The sequence below is a fragment of the Bufo gargarizans genome, chromosome 3, assembly GCF_014858855.1.
Source record: "Bufo gargarizans isolate SCDJY-AF-19 chromosome 3, ASM1485885v1, whole genome shotgun sequence".
Lineage (NCBI taxonomy): Eukaryota > Metazoa > Chordata > Amphibia > Anura > Bufonidae > Bufo > Bufo gargarizans.
The window spans coordinates 232,280,107-232,290,377 of NC_058082.1; the positions used below are offsets into that span (position 1 = coordinate 232,280,107).

The window sequence follows — 10,271 nt, forward strand, 5'->3', positions numbered from 1 at the left end:
TTTTGGAGGTAAAAACTCTAGCTCCAGATGAGCGCTGAAAATCTAGGGGAAATAGCAAATGCAGGAAGACAAGTCTTTTGAATTTTTGCCTAGTGGTGGTTTGACTAGTTTTTTTTTTTTTAACCTTTTACCATTGTTTTTTCAAGATGGGTCAATAATATCAGATCAGTGAGGATCTGATGCCCAACCGATCAGGAGATGGAAGGAGCTGTGGCACGTCGAGGCTAGCACAATTCCATACACTATGCCAGGGATGCTCAACCTGCGGCCCTCCAGCTGTTGCAAAACTACAACTCCCAGCATGCCCTAATAGCTCTAGGCTGTCCAGGCATGCTGGGAGTTGTAGTTTTGCAGCAGCGGAAGGGACGCAGGTTGGGCATCCCTGCACTATGCAATGCTCAGGAAATGTACTGCAAACTATGTCCCATTCATTTTTTTGTCATATATGTTTCTTACAAATGTATTTGTACCTTTGTGTAGGAATTCATGTTTCATAATATTCAAGATAAAGGCATGGTCTTCTATACACATTGTTTGATTTTTTCTTTTTTTTTCTTTCCAAGTCTTGAATTTTCTCTTGAGACAAAAAAATGTTTAGTTTTGGCTCCGTGACCACATGTACTATACTTACATATTCATCCTTTAGAAGTCTCTTATAAGGATGCAGGTGAAAAAACAAGAACACTGAACTTAAAACTTCAGTGCTGCCTGTCTGAATGAAGTTATTTCTAGGGCCACTTGTTCTTTTAGTTTACCCTTTAACCATATGCTGACCACAAGGCCTTCCTGTATTGTTATGTAATGTACAACCGGATCCCACAGGGAGCTAAGAGTTAATACTAGCCAACGTGCAAAAACACACTCTTGGAATCGTATCCTGTTGGTCTTTTAAAGTTTTCGTCTTGTTATGTACAGTTTTTTATGTCACAGACAAGAGTTTCCTGCTTTGAATGACCCTTACGAAACCTTACTGGGTCTCTCAAAAGTTAACGGCGAGCCACCTTCCCAAGCTGCAGCCAAGGAATGAAGTCTTGCTTTGAAATCGAAGGGTTATGCTCCCTTCTCAGCAGTGGCTCTCTCAGAAACTATGAACTCTGGTCTGTAAAAACAAACAAGAGCATCACAGAGTAAATTGCTTGTAGGCTTCTACAAAATTACTCTTTTGATGGTATTTTTAACGCATAAATGAAAAGAGTTTTCTTAAAAGTATAATCCCTTTAAAATGTTTCTTCTTAAACACCATGAAATAGAAGTTGCTGAACAATTGCTCACAGCACCACAGGAAATACTTAAACGGAAATTATCATTAAAAGGACACATTGCCTTTATTTACCGGGCAGCATAGTCCTACTCTTATTTATTATTATAGCCATTCTTTTACCCAAAAATTGGACTTACTCGCCAACCAAAGACAATCTCCTAAAAGACAACAGGAGACAAGCATCAGACTCTCACACTGGAGGAGGGTGTTATATTTCACGGTATCAATAATTCCCTAATATAGAGGCTGAACAGGGGTGAAGTCCAGATAGTAGGCGTTGGGATGTCACACTCTGCATGACTGTTCCCTCAGTGCCGCCAGAGCATAGGCACCATCATTGACTGAAAGCTTATGGGGACCGTTGATGACAGTTTTCTGATAGCTGCTCTTCCTAGTATAGTTTAACACACAAGAGCTGTTATATACGGTAGTTATGGCAAAGTTAAAGTTGGGGGTAATAGCATGACACAAACCTGGATCCCTACTGCAAAAAGAACCCCAAAACCAAAATGTGTGCTAGGTTCTGCTGACGTTAATTGTGAGCGTTATGGGGATTTATCAAACGGGTGTAAAGTAGAACTGGCCTAGTTGCCCACAGCAACCAAGCCAGTTCTACTTTACACCAGTTTGATAAATCTTCTCCTATGACAAATGCCAAACATCGGCCTTTTGGCTTCCATCGGGCCATAGAAAGTCAACATGTCTTTATCATAGTTGACTATTGGTGATGTATGCCTTTGTATGCCTAAATAGTGGCATACATTACAGTTTTCCATCAGAGGTCAACATCTGGAAATGCTTTCTACATATAACCGAAGGAAAGTTAAAATATGAAGAGAGCCTTTAAGGGGTTGTGTCACTTCAGCAAATAGGATTTATCATGTAGAGAAAGTGAACATGGTTACGACCACCCTGCAATTTATCAGCAGTGGCTGTGCTTGTACACTATAAAAAAAAATGCACCAGCCTATGTGCGCTCCCACAACCCCGCTCACCAGAGAGGTCGGCACTTTTTCTATAGTGTACAAACATGAGCACCACTGATGGAATTGCAGGGTGGTCGTAACCATGGATACAAGGAATGTATAATGTGATGGAAAAATTAATCCAGCCAGCAAAGGAGGCAGTATGGACAATCACATTACATTAGTAAGTGCCTTGTAGTAACTGTCTCTACATGATAAATGCGACTTACTGAAGTGTCAAAACTCCTTTTAAAGGAGTCGTTTGACCATTTCTTTTTTAAAGTCTACCCCTGGTATAAAATAGGTTAATGCCCACATCACTGATCCCCCCACTGTTCTATTTTTGACGCTTCCTGGTCCGCCTTAATATGCATAAACTGACTCTCAGCAAATCACTGGCTGCAGTTAAATATGTGCAGAGCGGTCGTTTCCTGTGTGTTGGGGAGGCCCAGGAAGTGTCAGAGCAGGAGTAAAGTGAGTATTGACTTTTTAAAGGGATTTTGTCACCTCTTTTTACCCTTTAGAGATGCAGACATGAATGGCTAGATCGTCGCTAGCATGTCCGCAATATACCTGTCCCATATCTGTGTGGTTTTATTGAGTGTAAAAAATTATTTTATATATATGTTAATGAGCCTGGTAAGGAGCCCAAGGGGCTGTACTAACCGTTCTGCCCCCCTGTGAAGGAGCCCAGCACCCCCTGTATCCAGGAATCTCCTCCTTGCTCACGAAGTCAGATCCCTGTAATCTCGCGATGGGTATTACAGCCCCTTGGGCTCCCTGATGCCGTCCTTCACTCACTGCGCCTAATACTAAAATGGATGGCAGAGGTGCGGGATTTGCGGGGCACGGAGGAGACCAAGGATGTCAATCACCTTTACAAGGGCGTGCCAAACGGCAGGGTGGATAAAAAATCTATGATTAAAAAAAATATATATATATAAAAAAATCTGATTTTTTTTCATTTAAATCAGATTTTTTTTATATAAAATTATTTTTGAGGAAAATATATTACCATCCAAAGGTTATTCCATTATGAAATAAAGATGAGTTTTTTTAATTATGTAGTATAAGGCTGTATATGTTTAATTGTTTTGGTAAATAAATTCCATTAATCCATTCACAATGTCATGCTCTTCCAGAGGTATTTGTAAGATTATTGGGCAGTTTCTCTGCCTACAAGATATTATCACAGATGCTTGGTTTACATTTGCAGTTCTCAAAACTGAATTGGACTCAGCAGAGATCACATGCCTCTTCTTCACAGTAAAAATGTTATAACATGAAGAGTTGAGAAAAAGACCTTAATCCTAACTTCTACAAACCTATGAATGCAAAATCAACCTAATCAAACTAATATGAAAAGTTGTTATTCTAAAAATCTTCATCTACTTGCATATTATAAGTTATATCCGCAAGAATTAGTCTTTATGTAGAAAACTATTATTTAAATCAAGCCTTACTGACTAGTGATTTATATCAAATCCACCCTGCCAAACGGTGAGAGGACGGAGCCTCTAGGTGCTGCAGCAACGCCCCACTAGCACCTAGAAGCTCATTTGCATATTATAAAAGTCATTATTTAGCGCAAACGGCGGCAGGCAGGGAGATATGTCATACAGTTATGTTCTGCTGACATTAGCACATCGCTAATGTCAGCCAGCTACATAATGATTTTTCTGATGACAGAAACCTTTTAAAAGAACACAAAAATATATGCCAACCAGAGACTAGGGTAGATATCAGAATAGGTGCTCAGATTGCCGGATGTTGCGCTTAAAGGGAGTCTTTGACGCCGATTGACCTTATTAACACACTTATGTCCACGGCATCCCCCCTATTAAAACAGTTCTTACCGTTAGTTCCCTGCTAGCATCATTCGTCCCAAAAACACTTTTATTCCGTATGCAAATGAGGCTGTAAAGGTGCCCAGGGGCGGCCTTACAACGGCCGGTGCCCAGGCCCCTGGGTCATTTTCATACCTATTCACTCCCCCTCCTCCGCATCTGCCCGCCCTTGGTCTCTTCTCTATCTTTCCTCCTACTGTCCGTAATCCCGCACATGCGCCAATGACCGCGATATCGGCGCGTGCACATTGAATGACCACAGTCTGTCCGGGGCATCACAGTTTACTGTGCGCATGCGCCGGCCCGGGCCTAACTTACATTCTTGGCAAAAGATAACTTTTCCCATTTTTTTATACAAAGTTGGCATTTGACCAAGATATTTTTCTCACCCAGCATGGGTATATGTAAAATGACACCCCAAAACACATTGCCCAACTTCTCCTGAGTACGGCGATACCAGATGTGTGACACTTTTTTGCAGCCTAGATGCGCAAAGGTGCCCAAATTCCTTTTAGGAGGGCATTTTTAGACATTTGGATCCCAGACTTCTTCTCACACTTTCGGGCCCCTAAAAAGCCAGGGAAGTATAAATACCCCACATGTGACCCCACTTTGGAAAGAAGACACCCCAAGGTATCCAATGAGGGGCATGGCGAGTTCATAGAATTTTATTTTTTTTGCATAAGTTAGCGGAAATTGATTTTTTTTGTTTTTTTCTCACAAAGTCTCACTTTCCGCTAACTTAGGACAAAAATTTCAATCTTTCATGGACTCAATATGCCCCTCACGGAATACCTTGGGGTGTCTTCTTTCTGAAATGGGGTCACATGTGGGGTATTTATACTGCCCTGGCTTTTTAGGGGCCCTAAAGCGTGAGAAGAAGTCTGGAATATAAATGTCTAAAAATGTTTACGCATTTGGATTCCGTGAGGGGTATGGTGAATCCACGGATACATGGATCGGATCCGCAAAACACATGCGGACGTCTGAATGGAGCCTTACAGGGGGGTGATCAATGACAGGGGGTGATCAGGGTGATCACCCCCCTGTCATTGATCACCCCCCCCTGTAAGGCTCCATTCAGACGTCCGTATGATTTTTACGGATCCATGGATACATGGATCGGATCCGCAAAACACATGCGGACGTCTGAATGGAGCCTTACAGGGGGGTGATCAATGACAGGGGGTGATCAGGGTGATCACCCCCCTGTCATTGATCACCCCCCCTGTAAGGCTCCATTCAGACGTCCGTATGATTTTTACGGATCCATGGATCGGATCCGCAAAACACATGCGGACGTCTGAATGGAGCCTTACAGGGGGGTGATCAATGACAGGGGATGATCAGGGAGTGTATATGGGTGATCACCCGCCTGTCATTGATCACCCCCCTGTAAGGCTCCATTCAGACGTCCGCATGTGTTTTGCGGATCCGATCCATGTATCCGTGGATCCGTAAAAATCATACGGACGTCTGAACGGAGCCTGACAGGGGGGTGATCAGGGAGTTTATATGGGGTGATCATGGGTTAATAAGTGACCGGGGGGGGGGTGTAGTGTAGTGTTTGGTGCGACTTTACTGACCTGTGTCCTCTGGTGGTCGATCCTAACAAAAGGGACCACCAGAGAACCAGGTATCGAGTATATTAGACGCTGTTATCAAAACAGCGTCTAATATACCTGTTAGGGGTTAAAAAAAATCAGATCGCCGCTGGCAGGCTGGAGATCCACTCGCTTACCTTCCGTTCCTGTGAGCGCGCGCGTTCACAGGAAATCCCGGCCCTCGCGAGATGACGTGTATATGCGTCGTCGTGCGCAGGGCTGCCGCCTCCGGACCGCACATCTGCGTTAGGTGGTCCGGAGGCGGTTAAATATGATAAAAAAAAAAATTTTTAATGGAAGAGTCCCTTTAAGATTTGCAGAGGATGTGTGTTTCTGTGTTGAATTTAACTCCAGAGACAGAGGACACATTTAATGCCTCATAACGTCAGTGTTCGGTCAGTGATTTTGAGCCAAAACCAGGTGCGTCTCTAAACACAGAACAGGAGCAGATCTTTCCCTTATATCTTATGTCTGTTGAGGTTCCAATCCTGGTTTTGGCTCACATGATGTGTGAATGAGGCTTAAAAGGGTATTCCCATCACAATGATCACTGTTAAATCTGTTAATAATTTGCCAGTGATTATTTTTGTAAATACATTTTATTATCCAATTCCCACCCTTTCTGAGCAAATAAGTCCCCTCTTACTGTTGTCTTTCATCTCCACTGGTTACGGCCAACTCTCGCCTGTCGAATCCGGCCGGGCTTGCGCAGAAGACAGAAGATTTTCTCCCAGCCGGGCAATGTCCTGAACGTGCACGCGCCATGCGTGGCTCGGCCGGGAGAAAAACTTCAGTCTTCTGCGCAAGCGCGGCCCGGCTGGGAGAAGATGTCAATCAAGCCCAGCCGAATCCAGGAAGTGAACGTGGCGCTGGCTGCAGGTAAGTATGAAAACTGATGATGAGAATACCCCTTTAACACTGTTAAATGTGTGCTTGTCTGCTAACATGCTAGATCTAATCAGTTCCAAGGCAAGTCTCATCACTGATTGCTTCATGGACATTCCTGGGGTGTGGAGTATGACAGCCGAGCTCTTATGTAACACCTCTAAGCAGATCTCATAACTGACATGTTGGCCACGCTGGCTTATGTTAATACAGAGGAACAGTATAAAGCTAAATCCAGTAGAAAGTTGCAGATGAATGCTTTCTCATGGATTACAAGTGCACATGGTGAGTAATATACATGTATGATGGTTGTCCGGTCCCAAAATTATTTTCATGTGCTCCTAACACCCCTCACCATGCACACATATGCCCCCAATACCTGTCTTTGATGTCTGAGCTTTCCTTCCCCCTGGAGGACATCACATTATCCTGGCAGATCTGTTTACTTTCCTTCTTGTTTTGTTAAATACATAACTTTATTGATACAGAAGCCTGGCTACACTGCAGAGTGATGAGTCACAGGCTGGCCACGCCCCCCATCCTGCTCTGCCAGCAGCAGCCACACCCACTATAACTCCTGTGTCTTTCTACACCCAGACATGAATCTGCTTCTCACTGTCTACATCCCATTACTGACTGTCCACAGGCTCTGCCCTCACATGTGTATCTAATCCTATCCTGTGTGATACAGCCTGCTGAGCTGTGTATCTAATCCCATCACTGACAGTCCACAGGCTCTTCCCTCACCATCTTCAGAGTGTGATAAATGGAGTCAGCAAGCACCCCCCAAACACATTTGTATCTAATCCTATATGTGTGCCCGATACAGCCTGCTGAAGTGTATATCCAATCCCATCGTCTACGACACAGCCTGCTGAAGTGTATATCCAATCCCATCTTCTACGACACAGCCTGCTGAAGTGTATATCCAATCCCATCTTCTACGACACAGCCTGCTGAAGTGTATATCCAATCCCATCTTCTACGACACAGCCTGCTGAAGTGTATATCCAATCCCATCTTCTACGACACAGCCTGCTGAAGTGTATATCCAATCCCATCTTCTACGACACAGCCTGCTGAAGTGTATATCCAATCCCATCTTCTACGACACAGCCTGCTGAAGTGTATATCCAATCCCATCTTCTACGACACAGCCTGCTGAAGTGTATATCCAATCCCATCTTCTACGACACAGCCTGCTGAAGTGTATATCCAATCCCATCTTCTACGACACTGCCTGCTGAAGTGTATATCCAATCCCATCTTCTACGACACAGCCTGCTGAAGTGTATATCCAATCCCATCTTCTACGACACTGCCTGCTGAAGTGTATATCCAATCCCATTTTTTATGATATAGCCTGCTAAACTGTATCTAATCCCATTTTGTATGACACAGCCTGCTGAGTGGTGTATCTAATCCTATCTTGTATGATTCTGTCTGTTGAGCAGTGTATCTAAACCCTTATGCACACAATGATATGCAATCCACATTTTTTGCAGTCCCATTGAGTTAAAAAACACACGATGTCCCTGTGCTTTCCACATCCGTATGTCAGTTCTGCGAAAGATAGAACATGTCCTATTCTGGTCCTCATAATGCAGATCTAGAACACAATAGGACTGCAAAAAAATGTGACTCGCACACAGAGAGTAACCTTATTTAGTGGCTCTGCGACTTGCAGACCGCAAAACAGATACGATTCTGTGCACGAACCCTATCACTTATGAGCGCTGAGTATAACAGTGATGTCCACAGAGGCCCCATAACAGTCCCATCCATTACCCCATGGGGCCATCCAGTGCCCCTTGTTTTGCCATCCAATACCCCCATTAGACCATCCAGTGCCCCACTTGTGCCATACAGTTCCCCTATTGTGCCAACCATTGCCCCCTTGTGACATTCATTACCCCCTTGGGCCATCCACTGCCTCCTGTTTGCCATCCAGTTCACCGATTGTGCCAACCATTACCCACTTGTGCCATCCAGTTCACCTATTGTGCCAACCTTTGCCCCCTTGTGCCATAAACAGCATAGCGATCGTGCTGTGCAGGAGTCAGTACAGGCATCACATAGAAGCCTGTACAATACAGAGAGCGGCCGGCAGTCCTGCACATGTGCACTAGCATTCAGCCTAGTGCACTGTGAAGACTGCCGGCTGGCGTTTTCTCCAGCAGGAGGCGGTGACGTCACTCGTGGCGATCAGTCTCCTGCCGGAAGCACAGAAAAGCCATCTGGAGGGATCACGTGACCGGGAGGCAGATCTCAAGAACGGCTGCACTCTGGAAGGTAAGTATGTGAGCAATAATCTTTCCTCCAGAGGTTAGCTTGTAATAGCCCAAAAAAGGTTAAGTCTGGAGAACCCATTGACTATAATGGGGGCAGGCCGGAGGGCCGTCTGCAGCGCAGCAAACATGCCGAGAGGCGACCGGAATAATACTACGACATGTAGGACATTACTACAACATTATAGTGAATGGGGCCAGAGCGGACTTCTGGCGGCACGGTGCACTAGCAGCAGCATGGATCTGGCAGGCTGTTCCCCTGCCGGAACAGCCTGCAGCTAGTGTTAAAGTGGCCTAAGCACTGTGCCATTCATAGGCAGCGCTGACACTCACCTGCAATTACTTCTGGCCCCTGATCAGCGTGTGCATATCCTGTCTGTAGCACCAACTACAATGCAGTATGAGTGCTTCTCCTACTACTGTGAAATGCACAGGAGTTAATGATTTACAGCATTTGCTGGAGAGTACAGTACACTCAATGAACTGTGCAGTATTATCACACTGACTTGAGTATTAAAGGGGTTAGCCACTTTCTGGTTATTATTGACCTGATTGTGAGATGATTATATGGCATTTACCAATGTAGCCTTAGCTGAAATTGTGCACCATATCCTATCATCTATCTATCTATCTATATACAGTACAGACCAAAAGTTTGGACACACCTTCTCATTCAAAGAGTTTTCTTTATTTTCATGACTATGAAAATTGTAGATTCACACTGAAGGCATCAAAACTATGAATTAACACATGTGGAATTATATACATAACAAAAAAGTGTGAAACAACTGAAAATATGTCATATTCTAGGTTCTTCAAAGTAGCCACCTTTTGCATTGATTGATGAGCTTCAAGAGGTAGTCACCTGAAATGGTTTTCACTTCACAGGTGTGCCCTGTCAGGCTTAATAAGTGGGATTTCTTGCCTTATAAATGGGGTTGGGACCATCAGTTGCAGGTGGTCACATGTCCCTGATCAGCCAATAGAAGCTTGCAGGTCCTTAGTCTCCACATACAGTTTTACCCCAGGTTTCCATAACAACCCATCCGTTTTTCTTCACTGCTGCAGGTCAGCTTTAGGCTAGGGCTACACAATGACAATAAGTCGCATGACACATAGGGCACAACTACACTGCGACATTGATGTTGCATGACCATTTTTATAATGATAGTTATGGCGTTGCACTGCGACATGTAACATACTGCGATGCGACAGCCGCAGAAAAATCCATCTTCTGCTAGAGAAAGGAAGAGAAGACAGGAAGATAAGAAGACGGACCGGCCGGAAGCACTGAAAAGCCACTTGGAGGGACCACGTGACCGGGAGGCAGATCTCAAGAACGGCTGCACTCTGCAAGATAAGTATGGGACCATAATCTTTCCTCCACAGATTAGCATGTATTAGCCAAAAAAAAAGGTTAA

General features: G+C 44.3%; 1 protein-coding gene across 2 annotated transcripts in view; it reads right to left on the bottom strand.

The window, feature by feature from the left end:
• GGACT (gamma-glutamylamine cyclotransferase) overlaps nucleotides 1-9,278 on the bottom strand; it is a 31,730-nt gene extending 22,452 nt beyond the window's left edge. Inside the window, exon 1 of one of the 2 annotated variants that reach the window (XM_044287260.1) lies at nucleotides 9,184-9,278. The gene's annotated coding sequence lies outside the window, so the exon portion shown is untranslated. Of the gene's footprint in view, nucleotides 1-6,941; nucleotides 7,004-9,183 lie in introns of those variants that run through there. The other variant, XM_044287261.1, reaches the window with a different exon arrangement.
• Between the last annotated feature and the right edge of the window lie 993 nt (nucleotides 9,279-10,271).